Source organism: Pinus tabuliformis, chromosome 1_2, assembly GCF_031772625.1.
Source record: "Pinus tabuliformis cultivar Carrire ecotype Pingquan chromosome 1_2, CPIR1, whole genome shotgun sequence".
NCBI lineage: Eukaryota > Viridiplantae > Streptophyta > Pinopsida > Pinales > Pinaceae > Pinus > Pinus tabuliformis.
This window is the reverse complement of record NC_142298.1, coordinates 798362632-798387628: the sequence shown is the minus strand read 5'-3', so window position 1 is coordinate 798387628 and position 24997 is coordinate 798362632. Positions and strand designations below refer to the sequence as shown.

At 38.3% G+C, this 24997-nt stretch overlaps 1 protein-coding gene across 2 annotated transcripts in view; it reads left to right on the top strand.

Annotated features, from left to right (window-relative positions):
* The window catches only part of LOC149208307 (uncharacterized), a 435470-nt gene that overhangs the window by 80797 nt on the left and 329676 nt on the right, over positions 1-24997 (top strand). The window lies entirely within an intron of this gene.

Below are 24997 nucleotides of genomic sequence, written 5' to 3'. Positions count from 1 at the left end.
TCCTCTCATAGGCTGTAAAAATGATCCAATCAAGATTGAACTTTTTCCTTTCCTTGCTTGTAATTTGCCCAAGGGAACCAACCTCCATAGTTTAGTCCAATTCGTCTCTAGTTAAGGTAAAAAATCTCAAGCACTTCCTTGTATAGACTCCAAGCTTGTTTCTTTAAACCACTAATCATTGGACCCTTGGCCCCACTATGGTTCCCATCCTACTCGACCATATTAAAATCCCCTTCCACAATACACTCTACACTCAAAAGAGAGGAGGCCGTCCAATCCCAAAGGTGACCTCGTCAAAATCGATCTTAATGGTGTACACTACATAAAAACTAAGAACTTGATCTTGAATCATAAGAGTGACCCAAACACACCTATCCTTAAGGTCTAATCCAGAAGCAATCATGAAATTTTGTAGAGATGAAGCAAGACTGACCACCACCCTATCTGAAGCCCCAAAAGGCCTATTCCAACATTTTTTCATCTAGCTCTTAAGCTCAACTCTGGTTGACTTGACCTCTTGTAAGAAGACCACATCCAATTGGAATCATTGCAGTACACCTTTAACAAATTGCTTGTAGTTGGGAATTGTCATTTGTGACATATTCCATGACAATAAGGATAGATTCTTTCCAATAGGTGATGAAATCCTAAACTACTATATTGGTTGGCCATCGCAAAACCCTTAAGCGTTAGATGATTTTGGGAGTGATTCATCCCTTATAGTATTCCATTTGCTACCAAGGACTTAGATCACTAGTTGGCTTGTCCATGTGAGTGGAGGAGGAAATCCTCTTTCACTTCTAAGATTTGACTTGCCAATGATGTTTGATCTCCATGCTAGTAGACCCATCATGCACTCTAGTTCCGTTCCTTTTAGGAACTAAAGCCCAAGGCAAGTGTGGCTGCCCCACCACTAAGGATGCATTAGAAACCAATGATTGAACTCCCTAACCACTAGAAGGCTAGGAAACACTAGCTCCATCAAAGAAGAACCACTTGCACTTGAACTTGATCCACCAAAAGCCTAACTATCGAGGCCACTGTTGGGACTTCCACTTTGCCTCGAGGTCATAGACGAAGCCCTTGCCCCTATGCAATGGTAAATCGCTATTGCACCTGCATCGATACTCCCAGACTCCTTGGTTTTGGGCCTATGAAGAGGTTAGTGCTTCTTGATCCTGGTAAGCAAAGTAGACATTTAGTAGGTTGAGATACCAAGCTTTTTGTTATTTGATTCCATGAATAGTGTAGATTGAAATGAAAAGGGGAAGCATCCACTTCAATTCCACCTCCACACACACTCATGTGTTAGTTCTGAATGAATTATGTTGGTCGTCATGGATGATAACTTACCAAAATAGAGGGAAAACAAATCAACAAATAGTTGCATGTCTGTTGGAAGGATATCAAATTCTAACCAAAGAGGATAATTAGCTTGTCCACCAGCTTCTTGGTTAAAATCCGCCCTCCATCATTGAGTATAAGCAAAGGAACTAACAATGTTCCAAGTATCATGTTGTAACACTTCGCGAGTTGCAACATTTGAGTTAAACATAAGGTGAACACATTTCAAACCCAAACCGCAATAACAGTTTAAGGATATACCCTTGGGTTCTAGCTCAATAGATACTAGCAATTGAAAGCATCTTTATTCGACATGTGACATAAAAAGAACAAGATGACTCCTTGAGTCTCCAAATGCATGTGATCCTAATACTCCTTGTTGTTAGTAAGGAAGATGTTGAAGTTATTAGGATCTGGTGGGGGTGGAGCATTGGTATGAATAGACGACAAAGAGTGGATCTTGGTCTCCATGGACATGGGCACCACATGAGGTTGCACTAGAATCTTACTAAAGCATGGCTTTCCTTTACTCATCATCGAGTTGTCCCTTGCAACCACCAAATTATTGTCTTGATTTGACACTATAAGCCCTAGACCCCCAAACTACTTAGTTGCACCCTCTAGGCATAAAGGCTTGTCTACAAGCATAGGGATAACCATGATATGATAATCTTCTCTCAAGATGATCACAAGCACACCCCCTTGGCATATTCATCTCCTTCTACAAAGGGAGCAGAAAACCCTTCTTGACACTTAAGAACTTGGCATTCAAGGAGTGCATTGTTGCTTGGGACACCACCCTCACTCTTAAACGAATTTAGAGGAATGCAATTAGGGGGGAAATGTCCATTTAATGGCTTTGATGTTAGTACTTATTATCAAACCTAGGAATTTGAGGACACCCATTATCACCTAAGGCATGTTTTGGAGATTTCACATCCCCATTTGAGTTGCAAACCCTTGTTACTAGATTGATCCAGTAGAAATCCCTATTTTCATATGCCTGAATCCGTACCAATATGGATCACATCTATACAGTACAACTACGAGTCTCCTCTTCATTGAATAGGATTTAGTACATGATGTTGGTGTAAAAGAAAAAAGGGAATATAACCATTGTGAGTCATAGCATTGAAGGGAATATAACCTTTGTGAGTCATACCATTGAAGGGAATATAACCTGTGTCCAAAGGTTCAACCCAAATTTTGCCAAAATAGCCTCGGCACTTCAATAATTATTTTAGACACATCGTTAGGGATTAGCCCAACAAGTTTAGTGATGGTTTGTTGGTTTGAGGGATTAGCACAACAAACTCAGTGAGTTGATCTGTTTGAGGGAAGCAAAATATGCTCATATGTCAAACAAGAATGCACCGCCGAGTCCCATAGGTCCTACCAAAAGAAGATGCTCCTCTTACTTAGATGAGATGTTTGGAAATGCTTTATAACACAAGAACCCTATAACCTCCAGGTCTAACTAGGACATCACACAAAATCCCAGGCTGCTCTACTACCATCTATATTCCAACTTAACAAACCTTCCATTGTTTGCTAAGCTGTCCCTATATGCCTAAGAATAAACAATCTTGCAACTTGGAACATGTCAGGGTGTAAATAATGTTGCATAAACCAAAACCCCCCTGAATCTTGCCAGCATGTTGAGTGGTGAGCGATTGATGACACAACCTCTACCATGGAGTGGCCCCCTCCAAGCAATGCGCCACCCATTTAGCGGCAAGGATGTTTCCTTATGTAGCCACATTAATTAATCTTAGCCCCCCCCTCATCCTTGGGCATGATGCATTCCATGGGACCATTAAAAGGCTCCTCTTTCCAGCATACTTCAACCATTGGTAATATCACAAAATTTGCTCCAAGCATTGAAATTCAGCTTGTCTTGGCAACCAATAGGAGACATTGTAGATGTGAGAAGTTTGAAGAATTTTCCCAACCACAATGAGTTTACCAACATGTTAGTGTCGGTCTTGAGCCCTCCATCAGTGATCAATAGCTCTTTGCATATGCATAGTTAGGTGTCTCATTCAGAGTCAATTTTGCATCTCATTAAGCATGCCATAACACTGAATGGAGGAGCTGGTCTTTGTTCCCTTCTTGGTTTTGCTGGATCAGGACATACTTCAATGTAATTGAGTCATACTTGTTTTTATTTTTGCCTTGAGGTCCTAAGTCTTAGGTCTAGGGTTATGAGTCAAAATCACTACAAACTTATGAGTCATGGTCAGTAAGTGCCCCAGCAAGCCAGATGGAAGTATGTACAGATGTTTCATTATTATTTTTATCATCTACAGTTCATTTTATGCCTTGGATTAAAAAAAAAAACCTCTTTTTTAAATTCAAGGTCATGAGAAAATTTGTAAAAATAAAGAAATTTTCAAATATTTGTAAAAGTGCCGGCAACAAACCTGGTCCTTCACTATAGTTCATCAGGCTGTCAAACTGCAAAAAGAATGGAGTCAAACGCATCAAGAGAGTTCATTTCAGGACAAAAAGACTCTAAACAGTGTTAAAAAGAAAAGCAAGTTGGAAACATTATAAAGTGGGTTCTAAAGTCAATTTTTTTTAAAAATGACCCTATAAAAACTAATTCCCTCTCTAAAGAGCCTCATTGTGCATTTGATAGCAAGCAAAGAAAGTGAGAGAGGCAGCAATACGAATTTGGTAAGTTCAGGCAATTTTCGGGCTTTTTTCAGGCTGCGCGACCATTTCACAGGGTGCGCGACCACCTGGGAGGTGCGCGACCATTCCAGCGCCATTTTCCTTTGTAATTTTGGTCAGGCGCGACCACCTGGGAGCTGCGCGACCATTTGAAGAAGCTGCGCGACCATTTGTCCAGCAAACTCAGAAAACTTGTTAAACTTCAGATTTCTCCCAAATTTGCTTGCGGTTTCTGCAAGGTATGCCTCCCAAACGACTTTTATGATGCTGCCATGGATTCAAGGGTTGTTTTGTGCTCATTTTATCATGTGAAAATTAATAGAAGATAGGTTGAAATGATAGTTGTTTTGCATGCATATGTTAGGTAGTGTGTTTGTTTTTCAAGGTAACTTTTTCCTTAGTCCCTCCATTTATTTTCCCATAATAAATTCACGTGTGTTAAAATGTCATATTCATTAATCATATTTGCAAATTAACCATACAAACCCTACCCCCAAATCCTATGAAACCCTAATCCCTTCTAAACCTATTCAAACCTTAGTTCCTCCATGCATCATGCTAAAACCCTAAGCACCATTATGACACACAGCAAATATATGAAATGCACAGCAAGGAAATGAAAAAGAAACATTGTAAAAAATAAAAAGAAAAGTGATGACAAGGCATGCACACAAGAAATTGTAAAAAACAGTGAAAATGCCATTTGCATAGCCTTAGAAAAAATAAAGAAAAAGGTCATCTTGTGTATATGTCAAAGACTTGAAAGCTCAATAAAAGTCATGACAAAATTCATTAAAAATACAGCTGCATAGTTGTCAAAGGAATCAGTTTTGCTGTGATTAGGGTTTTACATTAACATGGTATTCTTCCCCATCCTCAAAACTCTGTTTTTCCCTATCTATTCCCTGTATGAAAATCTATGTCAAATTGCATTTCCCTTCATGTAAAACTTCTTATGCAATTGAATGTCCCTCCCTATGGTCAAAGCATACAGTGAAACCCTAATTCTCATGGCAAAAACATGATGAAGCTGCCTCTGTTTTAAATGAACTGCTGTTATGAAAATTAGTTGGCAGACTTTGTTGATGGGTTTCATTGTCCCCCTAAACCTAATTCCTAATATCCTCTCTTTTCCCTAATTCCCAAGTTACCAATTCCCTCTCCCTTCCATTGTAACATAATCACAGCAAACCTTCCCTTCCTTTTGCAATCAAATACCCTAAATCCCTGTTTCCCAAAGCATCAAATGGCCATTCTAAAGTCATGAAAAAACAGAGTATTCTCTTAAAAGACATTCAAAGCAAAATGAAATGAGCTGCCTGTTACTTGTACATAAGTGATGCTGCCCTATTCCCCTATGCCCATGACATCCTCCCCTCCATGATGAAGATTTTCATTGTCCTTTCCCTTGGTGCTTAAAAACACAGTTTCCCTAAATAAAGTATTAATTTGCAAATGTTGAAAGATGGAATGACATGTTTAGCATGATGTGATGTTTTCCTTCAGAATTCCCTGTTTATATATATATTTTTCCCTTTCCTATATATAAATTCCCTCCCCTAACATAATCCCTCATGATGTTTCCCCTTGAAAACAGCATACTTCACAGCATTTTGCAGGCAGGGCAGCGGTCATTTTGACTTGTTTATTCCACCTTGCTCAATAACACCATGTCAACCACTGAGACTAATGAGCAAGGTGATGACCGATCATCATCTTCTGAGATTGAGACACAGCAGAGGTCTCGTAGGGGAGGCAAAAGTGGTCACCACAGGAGAGAAGAGCCCACATCATTGGCAAAGTTGCAGGCTTGCCCATTGGCAGTGACTTGTTTTCAGTACATGGGTTGTTATCAGTTTTGTGAGAGGTTGTCACACATTCAGCATCACAGAGAGTTGGCCCGGTTGTTTGTTCTACATCTCCAGGATAGGCAGGTCACCCTTGCAGGGGTGAATTTTGTGTTTTCTCCAGAGGCTATTACAGAGGCTACCGGGATACCCAATGTGGGTGAGCCGTGGCCGAAGCGCAAGTGGCTGGACCTAGTATACTATGAGCCATATGTCAGGCCTACATATCTGCATAATTTATCAGCAAACATTCCTATCAAGTTCCTCCGAGCGGAGTATGTAGATATCATGAGACTCATTATGCACTACTTCACATGCGAGGGGAGATTCTCATGGGTAGGTCCTGGTCATATCCGCATGCTAATGCACTTCACCAGAGTGAGGATGATGAACATCTCAGCATACTTATTTCATGACACTCAGAGGATGGTCTCTATCTTTCAGAGACAGACCCTAGTACAGCAACTTCAGAGCCTATGCCATCACGGTCTTATCCAGCTAGTAGTTTCCCATCAGCTGAGCCAGCAGGGCATTCCTTGGGCAGATTTTATCTCCCGAGAGTTTTTTACACAGCCACATCCAGAGCCAGAGGCAGTTCACGAAGAGGGAGGGCCATCACATCAGCCCGAGACCAGCATTCCGAGACACATGGTTTCTTCTCCTAGGGTCACATATCAGAGAGGTCAGAGGACCTTATTTGCAGCAGCTCGACGAGTACTTTCTCCACAGCCGGTGGAAGGGGTCTCGTCATCATCTTCAGAGCAGCGAGTGTTATCTCCACACCAGGTGGAAGGGGCCTCGCTTTCTTCATCGGCACAGGCAGTACGAGAGGGCAAGCAGCCCATGGTTGAGGATGAGGCAGTTGGCGAGGCACATGATGATTTCATTGGTCGTGATGCCCGCTCTCCTCCTTCAGATTTTTATGAGATTATCAGACAGAGAGAGGAGGAGAACCTCGTGTTGCAGCGGAAGCTCGAAATGGCTCAATGGACCATCACTTATCTAGAACAGCGCACCAAACAATTAGAAGAAGAAAAAGAACTTGATGAGCTATGGAGGATCCGCAATGATCGAACTTTGAACCGTAGGAGGCCCGGTGACCCATTGCCTGCTGACCGGGAGTCCATACTTATCAGTGTGAATGCACACTTGGAGAGATTGTTGGAGAAGGCAAATCGTGACAAAGAGCTGCTACGCAACATGAAAACACACTATTGGGCAAGGTTGCACGTTTGCAAGGCAAAACTGAAAATTCTCCAAAGGAAGCTGTCAGAGGCCCAGAAGAAGAAGAAAAGGACAAATCCACTCCGCATTTTGGCTGAGGCATCCCTCACTCATCATGGTACTGATCAGCGTTGATCTAGCATCAAAATCTGAAAATTTTGAGAATTTTGGAGCATTTTGCAAATTTTTGGTAAAATTACAGGTTTTTGCTCATGAAATGGTCGCGCCCCGCACGCGACCATTTTGGAGGACTGCTCGGAATTTTGAAAACTTGGCATTTTTGGAAAGGGCATGCAAAGAGAAAAATTACCAATACTTGGGAGAAGCCTGATTTTGAGATTTGAGCCTCCAAAAGCTCAAAATACATCAAAAAAATGACTTTCTGCCCACTTTTTGAGTTGCAGAAAGTGACCTTGGGAGAAATGGTTTTTGAGGGGGAAAAACAACTCCAAATTCAGAAATTCCACTTGGGATGGAAAGTAGACAGACCAAGCTTTCCAATGAGCCATCTTGCACCTGATTTGGATCAGTGGAACCCACTCAAAAGTAGCTGCAAAGGGGCGCGACCATTTGAACAGGGGGCGCGACCATTCGAGCCAGCTTTGCCAGAATTGACCTTTTTTGTCAAAAAACACTGTTTTGACTATGGTTGACTATTTTTACTTGTAGATGATGGATAAATGTAATATTTTCATGGCACTTTGATAGATTTTATCTCTCTTTACCCTTCTAGAAGCTTCCTTGATGTAAAAAGTGAATAATTAATGCATGAATCAGTTAGCTAAGTAATAGAGGCAAGTTGTTGGACTGCCTATTATCTAGTGCTTGATTTAGAATTAGTTCAAACTGCCCCTAGGAAGCTGAGCTCGACCCCTAGAGGTGGGGAAAGGAGTTAGATGGTCTAGATGGTCTATATTATGCTCTCTCCTTCTCATTTTCATGGTTGGACTCTTGAGAGAGAAGCTCTATTGTATATTTTACTTGTATCTCTGCAATTTGAGGAAAAGGAAGGCCAGGGTTTTGCAGACATCATTGTGGATTCTTGTGGATTATTGTGTTGATGGTGTGTTTCCTACTTGTCATTGTAAGTGTGTTTATGTGTTCCATCTCTTATTCTATTGCTGCTAATTAAACAAAAGAAGTGATAAAGTTGGACTCTTGAGAGAGAAGCTCTATTGTATATTTTACTTGTATCTCTGCAATTTGAGGAAAAGGAAGGCCAGGGTTTTGCAGACATCATTGTGGATTCTTGTGGATTATTGTGTTGATGGTGTGTTTCCTACTTGTCATTGTAAGTGTGTTTATGTGTTCCATCTCTTATTCTATTGCTGCTAATTAAACAAAAGAAGTGATAAAGTTTGAATTCATGCATGCCATGCTCAGCTTTCAATTTTGTTTAATATTTATGTTTTCCACTGTCTAAAGAGGATTCAAAATGGTTGTTTGCCCTCTTTAGCTCCTCCTCTATCATCCTTGATCATCCATCATCAGATTAAGGCATCAGCACTCACTCCTACCTTGCCCCTTAGATCCCCCTGTGAAAACTGTGCTCAATCCCCGCACCCTGAATTGCACTTCCACCAATTGCCACCAAAACCCCTAAAAAATCATTAAATCAACCCCCCTATCAATTTACTAGCCTAAAATCTTTATTCTTAATTGGTCAGCCTAATCCTATTGAAAGATCTATCAAATCTGACCCGAGAGAGCCTTCTCATACCTCGTAGGGCTAGCTACGAGGTGAAATGGTTTGATGTAGCCTTGAGAGTTTGTCTATCTCAGCCTAGGTGAATTCCAAGCGCTAACACAACAAACACAAAGTCTTTATAAGTCCATAAGTGAAGCTTGTTTTGAAGCTGAAGACACCAATCTCACATGGCAACAAGTGAGAGACCCACTCCAACAGTGATGCATAATGACCCTCAGTTGAACATCAGTCCAAGTTTTGGTTAGTCTAAGGGAAGCAAAGAATGCTTGCATGTCAAAGTATGCCAAGACTTCTAAGAATGTGCCACTAAATGCCATAGGGCATGCCAAAAGAAGATTTCCTTCTTACTTGGACAATAGGCTTGGAAATGCATGAGCTTTGAAATACAAGAACCTTATAACCTCTAGATCCAAATAGGTTGTGTCAAATACTAAACTACTCTACTATCATTCCTATCACATCTTTTGCAATCCCACTATTGTCTTCTAAGTTGTCCATATAATATTGAGGATAAATGAACATTGCATCATCCATTTAGCAACAAGGATGTTCCCCTAGCTAGCCACATTAATCAATCCTAGCTTCCCTTCATACTTGGGCATGATACACATGTCCGATGGGACTATTGGAAGGTCCCTATCTCCACCGCATTTCAACCATTGGTAAGATTGGAAAATCTGTTCCAAGTGTGGAACTGATATTCACTTGGCAAGCAATAGGAGGCTTAGTAGAGGTGAGAAGGTTGAAGATTTTTCCAAACCATAGTTAGTTTCCCAGCAAATAGAAAGTCTATAGCTAAAAGTGGAACTTGTTTTGAAGCTATGCTACAAGAAATGGCCCCAAGGTTGGTATACTAGTATTGGAAATACCTTGAAATGTCGAAACATCAACAAAATGTGATTGAAATGCCAATGTGCCTTTTCTTGATTTGGAAATGCTTTCAAAATGCCACTGAAACATTTCAATGGTGTTCCATGTCAAATTTGACCCATTTCTGTGACTTTCAGCCCAAATCTGCCCCATTTCTGCGATTGTTTTTGCTTGTGCAGGGTCACTCAAGCGTCCAAGAAGGTTGTGGGGCCCTTCTTGTTGAAGGTTGTAACTGGGTTTGGTATTCATAATTGTCATTATCATTATGTATTCATATATTTTATGTAAAAGCAAAAAGAAAGAAAAATAAATTTTATTTTTCAAGCACAAGGTTCATGCTCAAGTCAAATTATTATTTTAGACAAGCATGCTCTTCATGCTTCTAGGATTTATTGAGTCAAAGTCCTATTTGGACCTATTGTAAAGTGAAAGAAAAAGAAAATTTCAAATTGTAACTTGGGTCAAAACTGCCTCTAGATGTCAAGTCATTTGGACACACAATTGACATGATTGGTTATGAAATTTTGCAAAATAAAGGAAGGCCGAAGTTTGAAATTGAAGAATTTCTTTTCTTGAAGTTAGATTTGTGGAAGTTTTGCCTTATCATATCTATTGTTGAAGATTTGTTGCTGGTCTCTTGCTGTTGATGAATTCACTATGAGGAAGAAGGTTGGAGTCTTTATGGTCATGGGTCTTGGATATCTCACTTTGATTTGATTCTATAAGAAGATAATTTTTCTGGGTTTTCCCCTTGGAGGGGTTTTGCCTTGGTTTGGAGCCTATATCTTGTGTTCATTGTTTTCTTGTGATCTTCATGTTTATGCTTTTGATAATTGTTTGACGAAAAGATCATAATAAAGATTAAAAGGAAGCCAACAACATTTACAAACAATTATCAAAGAAGAGGAATCACCCTAAATCATAAGCCTCTAGATTTCTGAACACTTCTATGATGAAAACAAATTCTATTTGACAACTAAAATTTATCTCTAATCACTCCACAAACTAATTTATCTCTAATCAATCCATGCTCTAGTTCTGCCAAACAAGCATTTTGTTCTATTTTTGTTAATGAGGATGAGGATGAGGATTATTAGGATATGTAATTGTACTTATCTTCAGTTCATGCTTTATTTTTTTTTCAGCACATATATCCACGTATAAGGGCTAATTTTGGACGCTTAGTCATATGTATAAAGGCTGATTTTGGAATCTTGGATGTATAACATCATCTATAAAGAATAATTTTGGATTTTGCATAATGTAATCATATGTGAGAGTTAATAGAGACTAGGTCTTCATTCCAAAATGTTATTTGTGTGTTTAATTCCAAAATGTTATATGTGTGTTTGTTTCATTCTTTTTTTCTTGCAACATAATGTGTTATTATCTTGTTTGTAAAAAAATTATCTATATATATATATATGAGAGTGATCCGTTTCGTTCAAGGTTCACTCAGCCTCTCTAGATTGATAGTTGTAGTATAGAACCTAGTCCTAAAGGTCATTGAGTGGTAAAATAATGATGTTTGATGCCCATTACATTTGATAAGAGGGCATGTGATTTAAGGTTGTAACATAGTAAGTACCATAGTCCTGATAGGCACAAATGAGTTACCAAAGGGAGTAGAGTTGAATGCTTAGCAGATAAGGGAGCTTTATTCCCTCCATCTCCTACTTCCAAGACCAAAGCCAAAGAAAGGACCAAACTTTCCGGTTTCAGAAGCAATTGAAGTTTACTTAGTTTTAGTTGTAAATCGAGATCGGGATAAAGCAACATAGGATCCTCCTCAAATTGGTACTGTTGTTAGATGGCGGAAAAAGAAACCACTAGTACTAAGTGCTTAGTAGATAGGGTGAGGTAGCATATCTATATCTATATAATTTTTTACAAACAAGTTAATAACACATAATGTTTCAAGAAAAAAAGAATGAAACACACACCTCTGTGTGTGTGTGTGTTTCATTCTTTTTTTCTTGCAAGATAATGTGGTATTAACTTGTTTGTAAAATATCTATATATATATATATATATATATAATTGTATTTCATTAGGAAAATGATACAAAATTGCATTCTGTCGATGCATTCTACAAGTGAGGATTGAGATCTGTGTACTTGAGGTGTTTTAAACACCTCCTAGAGAGAAAAATATATGCTAACAAAATAAAAAAAAAGTCTACCTTAGGGCAACGATACATACACAAATATAAGACCTCAAAGGCCTTTCATCCAGAGTCTGACAAAAAAATGATATATCAAAACTATTGACTGTGCAAAATGTCTACGAAAGGGCGATGGTAGAATACAAAGGTTTTAGCTTCCTTTATTTCCTTTATTAACCACTACCCAAAATCCTTCCTAAGGGCTTCTTTAGAAAGTTGATCTTCAATTTGGTTCCTCTCCCTGTAGACATGCCTGCAAAATGTTATCAAAAGTAGCTCTAATACATTGCAGTGCCTTAACTAATGGAAACAAAAGTTGGTTGTGACACCTTTGGACTCCGAAAACCCAATTAATCCCAAGTATGGAGTCCCCCAAAACTTGAAGAGATACACATCCTTGTTCTTTTGCAAAGAGCAGCAAAAACTTAAGAGCCATAAGTTTCGCAAAATTATTTGAACCATGTCCCAGATCCATATCCATTCAGAGATAATGAGAATCAGAAAAGTAGAGGACAACCCTTCCCCCACAACATCATAAAAAAGCCTAGGGGACATTTTTGTCAATCTCTTCCTCAATGATTATTTTCGGGTCACAAACCTGGGATTTTTTTTTGGAAAATTTGCAAATATTGCAAGGCTTTGAGAAGTAGTATGATTTGGACAAGAATGGGAGTTTTGAAAGATTCCTCTGTTCCTTGCAAGCCATATGCCCCAACATGAAATCAAAGACACTGCTATGTAATTTCTCAATGCACTATTACCTGGCAACATATTGCTTCTAGACCAGGAGGACAAAAAAGAAAGTTGTGTTATGCACATATCCCAAACTTACTTCGTGAAAGGACATTCAATGAAAAGTTGTTGAACAAACTCAGAATTTGCCTTGCATAGATTACACCATCTAGGACCTTCATAATTCCTTTTTTGCAAGTTGTCTCAGGTTGGGACCTTATTTTTTTAGCAGACACGATATAAACAGCTAGGATTTGGCTGGGCATTTGATTTGCCACAATGGTTTCCACCACTAGTTCGGTTCTTCTTCCATTCTGTCAACAATAAGGTGAAGATAGCCTGTCTTGGGAGTGTAGACACCGAAGGGGGAATGGGCCTAGACCAATTCATCTGCTCTCATTTGTTAACCAAACATGGGCCACGTTCAAAGCTATTGTATATGCCCTCCACTCATTTTCAAGAACTGCCTCAATACTCAACTGCTCGGTCGTTTTCCATCCCTGTGCCTAGATGGTAGTGGTTCCCTGATTAGCAGCCAAATTGAGAGTAAAAGTGCCATCTCTGTTTAGGAAGTCGATAAGACTTTGTGATAACCTAAATTCTGAACCACCACAATTTGACCATGGATCAGTACCCATCCTCAACTTCTGCCCATTCCAAACATGCCACTCAAGCCCTTCTTCTATAAGGGGGAAGGAAGCAATCATTGCTTTCTAGGTAGTTGACATATTGTTCCTACCCTCGGATGGAAGTCTCAACCACTCTTCAATGGAATAAGGATGGATATATTTAGAGTGAACTACATCAATCCAATGATTGTGAGTAGTTAGGAAGCACCAACCAGTCTTTGCCGCTAAGGCTTTTGCAAATAGAGGTAAATTTTGAGGCCCCATCCACCCCATGCTTTAGAAATTGTGATTTTATCCCACTTTACCCAAGGCGCAACAAAATGATCCTTAGACCCTTCCCAAAGGAATCTTAGGGGCACCTTTCACATCTTCTCCAGAATTCCATTTGGGACCCATGTGAGGGTGATCTAGGAGATAAGGATTGCTTCCAAGATTGATTTAATGAGCACCAGTCTCCCTGCTCAAGATAACCATCTCACACTCCAAGATTTCATTCACTTTTCAAGTTTTGCTAATAACCAAAACCAATTCTCTTTCTTGTAATTATGAGGTTTCAAATGGAAACACAAATAATTTAAACCATTATCAAAAGGATGGAATTAAAATGCAAAAGTTTTGAGCGAACTGGAGCTCCATCTCATCCACCATATGACTCACCAAAGATGATTTTGCAATATTTATTTCCCTTCCTATGACTCTTTTGAATAAGGACAAAGCTTGTTGTAGAAAATCCAATGTTCTTCTCAATCCATCACATAAAACCGAGATGTTGTTGACAAACAATAAATGAGTGATTACTAGATTCCTAGCCACCACAATGCCTCGAAACATCCCTGTCTGCCTGGCATTTGATAGTAGTCGACTGAGACTTTCAGCCACAAGGAAAATCAATAAGGGAGAAAGGGGGCATCTTTAGCGCAACCCTATTTGAGCATGAAAGAAAGGGGAAGCAAAGCCATTGATAAGAACAACAAAGGAAGTAGAAGAGAGACAACTCATGACAAAGGTGATGAAAGGTGCCTAAAAACCTATATGTGTTAAGAGGAGGTAGAGATAGATCTAGCTGACACGATCATAAGCTTTTGAAAGGTGGACCTTCAGAATGATACCTTTAAGCTTCTTTGTTTTAAGACTATGAAGGCCTTCCCGTGCCACCTTGATTGCCTCATGAATCTCACGACCTTACAAAAAACCAAATTGTTCCTTGGAAATGTCTCTCGAGAAAATAGGTTTTACTCGTCAAGCATTGTTTTTTGCAATGATCTTATAAATGCAATTGCAAAGAGAGATAGGCTTGAAGTCATTAAAGGAGTCAGGGTTGTCCTTTCGAATCAATGCAATAAAAGTAGTATTGAGAGAGGCAAGCACCCTCCCTATTTGCTTGGATTCCTCCACTACCTTCCATAGATTGTTCCTCAGTAAATCGTAGAGGCCCTAGAAGAACTCCATTGACCATCCATTTGGCCTTGGGCTCTTGTCCTTTTGGAAACTTTGGAGAACCGCTTGTAATTCGTCCTTAGAAACTTCCTCCATTAAACTTTTATTGTGTTCTTCCTCAACAAATCTAGGGAAGAATTGGGCCAACTTGATTACCTCACAATGGACACTCTCGCGTCAGCCTTGAAAAGGTTTCCAAAGTGTTTCTTACCCAAATTTTCCAGCTACTCAAAGGTGGAAAGCAAAACCGCCTTCTTGATTATCTAATTTCCAAATGGTATTGGTCATTTTCCTCCCCTTCACATAAGGCTGGAAGAATTTTGTGTTTTCGTCCCCCGCGTCCAACCAAATGGCTCTTCTCTTGAGCCTCCAAGCAACTTCTTTTTCCTCCAATAATTTCCTCCTCCGAGCTTCAAGAAGAAGGAACCTAACCTTTGAATCATCATTGAGGTACCCCCGTCCTCAGATTTTCCCAAGTCCTTTAATCCCCTCTCAATATCCTTAAGTTTATGATCGTCACATCTTCCCTTGAGAGCAACCTAGTTAATCATGGCCTTTTTAACTTGGGCAATGTTCTTAGCAAATCGAACTCTCATAGAGAGCCCAAACTCAGGATCAAAAGGAACATAGGGAGATTTCACTAGGTCTAAGTGTTCTTATTCTTTAAGCTACAATGTGTTAAATTTGAAGGGGCTCACCGGTTTTTCCCCATCCCTCTAATTTCCAAGAATATAGGGTAATGATCAGATTCACCCCCATATTCGACCCATCGCCGCGTTAAAAGCATCTTCCACTAAAGATTTGGCAGAAAAGAAACGATTGTCTTTTGGCTACTTTGGCATCCCCTGTTCCATGATTTCTTCAAGTTGGACATAATTTTATCATTTCCACATCTATCAATTTTTTATCAAGAAAAAGATGCTTGAAAAAGTCTGTAAGGGGGTCAGGTCTTGCTTCGGAGCCCCATACCTCAACCACCCCTAGGGAGAAGTTGAGATCCCCTCCCAAAATCAAGTTCTTGAAGGAGAGTAGATTTTTCTGGAGAAGGGATTCCCAGAAAGGAGGTTGTGCCTAGAATGACAAATATATGTTGACCACCCTAAATTCCATATCTAGTTCTTAATCAATAAAGTCATACCCAACGCCATCTCCATCCCCCATTGGTTTAAAACTTTGATTTGTCGGCGGTTCCATCCAATGGCTAGACCACCCGATCACCCGCAGACGTTTGAACAAAAAAACTCCATCCTATTAAGAATTCCTCTGATACTTTTGTAACTAGGGCCCAATCCCCTAAGGTTTCTTGAAGTAAAAGTATGACAAGGGAGAATAAATCCACAACCCTTCGCAAGGCCAATTTTTTAGAGGGTTTGGCTAGTCCCATACAATTGAAGGATTGGATAATGATAGGGGCACCCCACCTAGGGCCTTCGTTGCTCTAAGTGTCCCAATGATGGATTTTTGCTTCCTAGCAGTGACATCCAGATGAGCTTGGATTGGTCTTTTGCAAAGTGAGATTTTCTATTCCTCCCTTTCCACTTAGAGATTGGACAGGGATTTTCCAAGTCTAAGAGAGGGAGGGTTCATTGAGCTTTGAGCTGGCCTCGAACGAAGAAAATATCTAGAAGATGAGTTTGAGTAAACAAAATTATGGCTTTCTCTGATTGAAACAATAGTCGATGAGGTAGTCAATGAAGTCGAGGGGTAAATATATAGGGAAGAGGAGGAAAGGGGAATGTCTTGAGAAGAAGAAATGTCGGTGTCACAACTAGATGAGAAGTTCCATCCTTTTCCCAAATCAACAAATGAATCAACTAAAGATGATAAAGGAGTCGCAAGAGGAAAAAAACCCGACACTGACACTTCCAACAGAGTAGGTGTTGCCAAAATGCGGGGTGGAGGGGGCAACTCAGAGCTCTTTTCCTCCTCGTGGCGACCCAACGCATCATCACAAACCATGGAACTTGTAAAGGGGCCGACTATCTCTTCTTGTTGACTGGTAGGTCCGTCTTCCTCTTCTCCAATTGAATCCTCCCGAGGGAGACTTTGTTTTTTGGAGAGAGGGTTGTCCTTGATCCCTTTGTGCCCATGGAAAGGAAGGGAGCAATCCTTCACGATGTGCCTAGTCTTATTGCACTGCCTCCATCGAAAAGGGATCCACTCATAATCCAAAATCTGAAGGTGAGAGTAATTTGGTCTCACAATTTCCAGCTTTGCCGCCAATCCTTCGCTTGTGTCAATATTAACCAGTATATGGGCGACTGTCATAATCCCTATCAAACGGAATGACATGTCTACATCACAAAATTCTCCCAAATAATTCCTGATTTCTCTGAAAGCCTCCCAAGACCAGAATTGCATGGGAAAACGCTAGAAAATGATCGTAGTGACATTTCCACATTTCATGCAACTTAGTTGTGAAGCTGTTGAAGACTTCAATCCCACATAGCAACAAGGGAGAGACCCACTCCAAAACATATTTGAAGATACCACACAAACCCTTGGTTGCACATAAGTGCAGGGTTTGGGGACCCATCAAAGTAGACTATCTATTTTGGCTGACCAAAAGTTTGTCTTATGATCACTAACCACCACACACAAAGATGCACATAAAGGATCCAGACATGCTTGAGCACTTTCTACAAAGTCTTTGGTTGCTTGAAAAAATTTGAGTCGTGTGAAGTGATTATTAACCATCTTTGACCCTGTTGACCTCTACTGGTCAACTACCCATGCAGTACACCCCCCTTTTCTTTGCAAATTGGGGCAGCACCTGATCAGCGTTTCCGTGCCATCCTACAGTCATCAGCAGCTTGATCTTCTTGCTTGTAAACCCAGTCTGCATGTATGAATTGTAAATAATCTAAGCAGATCAGAGTCATGTATGTAAAATTGCCTAGGTGGACCTAACTTTCTATGATAATCTATGTTCCGGAAGGTTTTTTGTCTCACCGATCCACGGATCGGCAGAGTTTTCCTTCAAACCTGACCCCAAAGCCGGGATGGATTTTGTCATTAGAACTTTAGGAGAATCCTAGTGTGTTGATCTGCTAGATTATAGTTGTGTCGCAGAACTGGGTGTTTTGTGAGGGTCTGTATTAAGTGGGTTTGTCCCCTTGAGATGTAAATTGTAAAAAGTCATCATGAAATGTGTCTTGAGGGTTGAAAATGTTTTAAATCCCCTCGTGAGTCCTAAGTCCTAGGTCCTAGGTGATGTTTCCAAAGGCTTAGTTCGATGATCCATTTAAAAAAATGAAATAAAATAATAAAATAAATAAAAATTTAAAAAATAATAATAAAAAATTTAAAAATTTAAAAAATAATAATAAAAAATTTAAAAAATTTAAAAATTTAAAAAAATAATAATAATAAAAAATTTAAAAATTTTAAAAATAATAATAAAAAATTTAAAAATTTAAAAAATTTAAAAAATAATAATAAAATAATAAAATAAATAAAAATTAAGAAATTTTAAAAATTTTAAAAATATATATATATATATATATATAAAAATAAAATAAAATAAATAATAAAAAAATTTAAAAATTTAATAAAAAATAATAAAAAATTTAAAATTTAAAAATTTAAAAAAATGAAATAAATAATAAATAATAAAAAAATTTAAAAATTTAAAAATTTAAAAAATAAAATAAAATAATAAATAATAAAAAATTTAAAAATTTAATAAAAAATAATAAAAAATTTAAAAATTTAAAAAATAAAATAAAATAATAAATAATAAAAAATTAAAAAAAATTTAAGGGAATAAATCGACGGATGAGATCAAGAGATGTCTTGATCCTCATCAACGGTCGAGATCATTTCTACATGGATCAATCGAACTAGCCGTTGGAGTCATTTCCTTTAAATAGGGTGCTAGGAGTCATTGTCGATTCATTCGATCTGTGAGTCTAAGACTGAAGAAGCTCTCTTGTAAATCTGTTTCTGGTTAATAAAGGAAGACTTTGGGGTCCATATCTTGCTGATGTTACTCTCTTGGAGTGCTGTGAGATCATTTCATTTTTTGCATATGTTATTTTCAGCCATTAATATTAGCTTCTTATAGAGTATTGTGAGCACAGGTATCTTGTTCACTTGCTGGGGTTTGGGTGCTGTTAGGGTTCCTGAAGTAATGGCAGGTATCTCCATTACTGTTTGAGATCTAGCAGCATTTTTGTCCTCTTTGTTGACGGTTGTTTTGAGCTGTGCAGAAAACATTTTCTGAAGGAATTTTGTGGGCGTTCGGGGAAGTTCTCGGCTGAACCAGCCAACTCCCGCAAGCATTTTTTGTTGAGCCCAGTTGGATTTGATCCTGGGTCTATCATTTAGTTTTATTTTTTAGTTTGCATGAGAGAATTTCTGAAGTTTTTTTTTACAGTGACAATCTGAAATTTCTTTTCTTTAAAATATTTATGTGCTTACTGCTAAATCTGGTTGCTAAGGGGCTAAATCTGTAAATTATTAGGCTGACCTAGGGTTCCAAATTTTTGTTTTATTCAGTTTTCATTAGGGTTTTCAGTTTCTTGGTTTTAGGCATTTTTTTTCTTTGGGTGATCTTTTCCTTTCATGGTTTGCAGGATTATTAAATTTTCAAGCCGAGATGCGAAATTGATATCTGGTTAATGGTTATGATTCGTGGTGGTTTAAAGCATTCATCTTTTAAAACTTTCAGTTGCTGGATATCGTTTTTGTGCATTGTGATTTAGCTGATGATAGATGATTACTGTTCATGGTTTATTTTTCTATATCATTTAACAAGTAATCATTTTAATAACAATCTCTCAAGGCACTGGTCTGCTAACTAATCAAATCATTTTAGTGCTTATCTTAATCGTGTCTCGTGTCTCCCAACCAACTGTTTGACAGTTGGTCTTCATTATCTCATAGGGTCTACCCCCCTTAGCTGCGGGAGACAGGCTTAAACGGAGGGATCGGGGATCAGAGTGACAGCCCCCGGTCTGAGCGTTGTCGTGTCAATCCGCGCGACAACATTTTTTGGCGCCGTTGCCGGGGACACTTTGTTCTCGGTGTTTCAACGACAATCATCCTTCTCTTTTTTATCTTTTCATCTGGCCCGGCAACGCCAACATTTTTTGGCGCCGTTGCCGGGGATAGAGTTTTTCTGTCCTTGGTGTTTCAACGACTTTTCATCATTCATCGTTCATCACGTATTCAATATTTTGGCATATTCAATATTTTGGCATCTTTTCATCACGTATCAGTAGCGTCTCTTCGGTTTGTTTCTTGTTTGGGTGGCGACTCCACTTTCTCATTTTTCCCAGACAAGAAGATTTCCCGCATATCTGTTTGCTGATTACTTCTTGGATCTTAGAATCAGATTTATTGTTCAAGTGGTGACTCCACTTCTTTCATCTCTTGATTTTCTTGAGCAGAAATCTAGTTCTATCATCCATCTGATCCCTTATTGTTCATTATGGATTATTCATTTAAACCATGTTGTTTTACTCACCGTCTCCATGATCTTCCGGAGGAGGCCATTCCTGAATTACCTATTTTTTCAGATGGTGATCCAATCGCTGCTAAAAGGCATCTAGACTTGTTTATTCGCTTCATGATCATATATTGCAGACCCCCTCAGTTTAGTCATAGTGATATCAAAATGCGTCTATTTGTCCTTTCTTTAAAAGATGATGCTTTGAATTGGTTTAACAATTTTCCTAAGGATTCTTTTACTTCTTTAAATGACATTGTAAATGCTTTTGAAGATAGATATGGTTATCCAAACAGCTTGCCTTCTACCTCTAAAATTGTGCAACAGAGTAAAGGTAATTTGATAAGAGGTCCAGCTAAAAGATCCCAAGACGATTCATCATGTCAGAATGTATCATCCACCGGAAATATTGCAGATCAAGTTCATGATAGTGAAAAATCAGGGACAAATGACAATGAAAAAGAAGAGCAAAAGAAAATTATACGAGACCTAATGATGCTGGTGAGAAATATGGAAATCAATCAAACTAATTATGTCAATGATGTGAAAACTTTATGCACCCACCTGGAAAAACGTAATAGGGAGATTGAGGTCACGCAAAATCAGCATGCTAAGGAAATTGAGGCCATAAAAACTAATTATGAAACAGAAATTAGAATCATGCATAGCAAGATGTCAGTCTTAGAGGAAAATATGGTGACCATGAAAACTGATCATGATAGGGAAATTGACTCTATGCAAAATAAGTTATTCACTATGGATGAGGAAATGACTATCATGACATTCAATCATAATAATCAGTTGGCTGACATGCAAGCGAATCACAGAGAAGAAATAAATTTTATGCAGCATTGCTTGATGGACATAAAGGAAGAGAATGCTAAAGTAATAAAAGACATGCAAGAACACCATGCCAGACAAATCAGTGCTGTAAAGGTTGAACACTCTAGTCAGATGGATGCCATTAGAATACAGGTTCAAAGGTTTCAGCAATTGGAAAATGAGAGAAACCAGGGAACATCAACAGATCAGGAGCCTTCTCATTTGTTGCAACAAGCTCCATCTTATTATGAGGAGGTTATTGATTCGATTGAAAGATGGTTAATTGAAGGTGATCCGGACAGACTTAAGAATGATAAAGATCAGATGCGGGCTAAAGAAAGACATATCATGCATACTTCATCTGATAGTTTCGAAACAGAAAGTTCCAGGTCATCAGTAATTAAACCAGCCAGAAAGAAAAAGCGCAAGAGAAGGAAAATGAGAAGAAGATTTGACGCATCAGACGGCCGTGAGCAGCTTGATTTTCGGATAGGAAAGAGTCCTACCATATGCAGAATTGGACATGGCACATCCGACAAGCAGCCGACAGATTTGCCTGAAAGCAGGCAAATGCTCAGTATGCACTATATTGAACACATCTGATGCCGTAGGGCATCCTTTGTATCGTATTTCTAACCCTACTCCTTGTCTTTTCAGCATTTCATTTCTGTTTTTAGGATTAGATTTACTTTTCATGTTATTAGTTAGTTAATAAATGAAGAGCTTTTATCTTTCCTGTGCTTAATGTATATGATGATTTTGGGCGGACGCTACTTATATTTTGTTGTGTGTTGCATGGATGCAGATTCTGGATTCTCACATTCCTGCAAGCAGCAACGTGTCCCCAAGTAGAGCCAGATGTTGACCTCTACTGGTCAACTACCCATGCAGTACACCCCCCTTTTCTTTGCAAATTGGGGCAGCACCTGATCAGCGTTTCCGTGCCATCCTACAGTCATCAGCAGCTTGATCTTCTTGCTTGTAAACCCAGTCTGCATGTATGAATTGTAAATAATCTAAGCAGATCAGAGTCATGTATGTAAAATTGCCTAGGTGGACCTAACTTTCTATGATAATCTATGTCCCGGAAGGTTTTTTGTCTCACCGATCCACGGATCGGCAGAGTTTTCCTTCAAACCTGACCCCAAAGCCGGGATGGATTTTGTCATTAGAACTTTAGGAGAATCCTAGTGTGTTGATCTGCTAGATTATAGTTGTGTCGCAGAACTGGGTGTTTTGTGAGGGTCTGTATTAAGTGGGTTTGTCCCCTTGAGATGTAAATTGTAAAAAGTCATCATGAAATGTGTCTTGAGGGTTGAAAATGTTTTAAATCCCCTCATGAGTCCTAAGTCCTAGGTCCTAGGTAATGTTTCCAAAGGCTTAGTTCGATGATCCATTTAAAAAAATGAAATAAAATAATAAAATAAATAAAAATTTAAAAAATAATAATAAAAAATTTAAAAAATAATAATAAAAAATTTAAAAAATTTAAAATTTAAAAAAATAATAATAATAAAAAATTTAAAAATTTTAAAAATAATAATAAAAAATTTAAAAATTTAAAAAATTTAAAAAATAATAATAAAATAATAAAATAAATAAAAATTAAGAAATTTTAAAAATTTTAAAAAAAAATATATATATATATATATATATATATATATAAATAAAATAAAATAAATAATAAAAAAATTTAAAAATTTAATAAAAAATAATAAAAAATTTAAAAATTTAAAAAATAAAATAAAATAATAAATAATAAAAAATTAAAAAAAATTTAAGGGAATAAATCGACGGATGAGATCAAGAGATGTCTTGATCCTCATCAACGGTCGAGATCATTTCTACATGGATCAATCGAACTAGCCGTTGGAGTCATTTCCTTTAAATAGGGTGCTAGGAGTCATTGTCCATTCATTCGATCTGTGAGTCTAAGACTGAAGAAGCTCTCTTGTAAATCTGTTTCTGGTTAATAAAGGAAGACTTTGGGGTCCATATCTTGCTGATGTTACTCTCTTGGAGTGCTGTGAGATCATTTCATTTTTTGCATATGTTATTTTCAGCCATTAATATTAGCTTCTTATAGAGTATTGTGAGCACAGGTATCTTGTTCACTTGCTGGGGTTTGGGTGCTGTTAGGGTTTCTGAAGTAATGGCAGGTATCTCCATTACTGTTTGAGATCTAGCAGCATTTTTGTCCTCTTTGTTGACGGTTGTTTTGAGCTGTGCAGAAAACATTTTCTGAAGGAATTTTGTGGGCGTTCGGGGAAGTTCTCGGCTGAACCAGCCAACTCCCGCAAGCATTTTTTGTTGAGCCCAGTTGGATTTGATCCTGGGTCTATCATTCGGTTTTATTTTTTAGTTTGCATGAGAGAATTTCTGAAGTTTTTTTTTACAGTGACAATCTGAAATTTCTTTTCTTTAAAATATTTATGTGCTTACTGCTAAATCTGGCTGCTAAGGGGCTAAATCTGTAAATTATTAGGCTGACCTAGGGTTCCAAATTTTTGTTTTATTCAGTTTTCATTAGGGTTTTCAGTTTCTTGGTTTTAGGCATATTTTTTCTTTGGGTGATCTTTTCCTTTCATGGTTTGCAGGATTATTAAATTTTCAAGCCGAGATGCGAAATTGATATCTGGTTAATGGTTATGATTCGTGGTGGTTTAAAGCATTCATCTTTTAAAACTTTCAGTTGCTGGATATCGTTTTTGAGCATTGTGATTTAGCTGATGATAGATGATTACTGTTCATGGTTTATTTTTCTATATCATTTAACAAGTAATCATTTTAATAACAATCTCTCAAGGCACTGGTCTGCTAACTAATCAAATCATTTTAGTGCTTATCTTAATCGTGTCTCGTGTCTCCCAACCAACTGTTTGGCAGTTGGTCTTCATTATCTCATAGGGTCTACCCCCCTTAGCTGCGGGAGACAGGCTTAAACGGAGGGATCGGGGATCAGAGTGACAGCCCCCGATCTGAGCGTTGTCATGTCAATCCGCGCGACAACAGACCCATCATGAAGCAAAATGCAGCAGCAAAGGGGTTAACAATGAGCTACATTCCCTCTTTTGACTCAAATAACCAACCTCCCCACACATGCGAGCCTCAAGATTGAGGGTTTGAACCTTGTGTAGTGCTTTTGGACTAAACTAAATCGTTTTTGTTGATGTTTGTAGCTCGTGCAGGTACTTCTGCAGAAGTCAACTAATTAACCCTTGAGAATTACTTTAATTATTAAAGTAATTAACTTTTATAAGATAAAGTGAGTTAGTCTAATGAAATGCAAAGGTTATTTGCATTTGTGAATTAGATGAATCTCAATCGTTGATTTCAAGTGAGGTGAGATCTATTCTCAACCTTCAATCACTTTGGAGATTAGGGTTGTGGATTCAATCAATGACTCAAACTTATGTAAGGAATGCTAAGTGAAAGGAGAAGACGAAAGAGACACCTCAGTCGCCACAAGACATTGAGAGGAGGACATCTCAGTGATTCGATGGAGAAGGACTTCCATTCAAGTGTGTAGGGTAACGGGTTTGAGGAAGGTGTAAGGGGTAGCAAGGGAGATTCAGATCAGCCATGCAAGATTGAAGGACAGATCTAAGGTTTGATCAGTTGGATCAGTTCCAGGTTCTTGTTGTATGTATTTTCTTTAGTTGCCCATTATCCTAGGAAGGGAGCCCTTGTAAGTTTTGAAGTTATTTGAATGGAGAACTGATTTGAAAGGCATAAATCTTTGCGTGCATGTGATTGTGAGGTTGATGTTTAATTTTGCTTCCGCTGTTATAATTGTTAAAATCCTAGCCGTTCTTTTATTCAGTAGATCTGTGCTATATAATTAATTGTTAAAGTAAGGAAATCTGCTAGGTAATAAATTGCCTGGTTGCTAGGGTCAAAATTAACGGTTTTCAACCAAATAATTCGGTTGAATGTAAATATTGTTGAATTTTGGACTTTGGCCTCATTCGGCTGAGTTTGCCAGTTTGGTAATCATGATTAGAATGGCCATATCAAAAGGGAAAGTTAAGGATGTTGTTGAACATCTAGCTTGCTACTTTTTTATGTCCAATGTAAAGAAACATGCTGCCG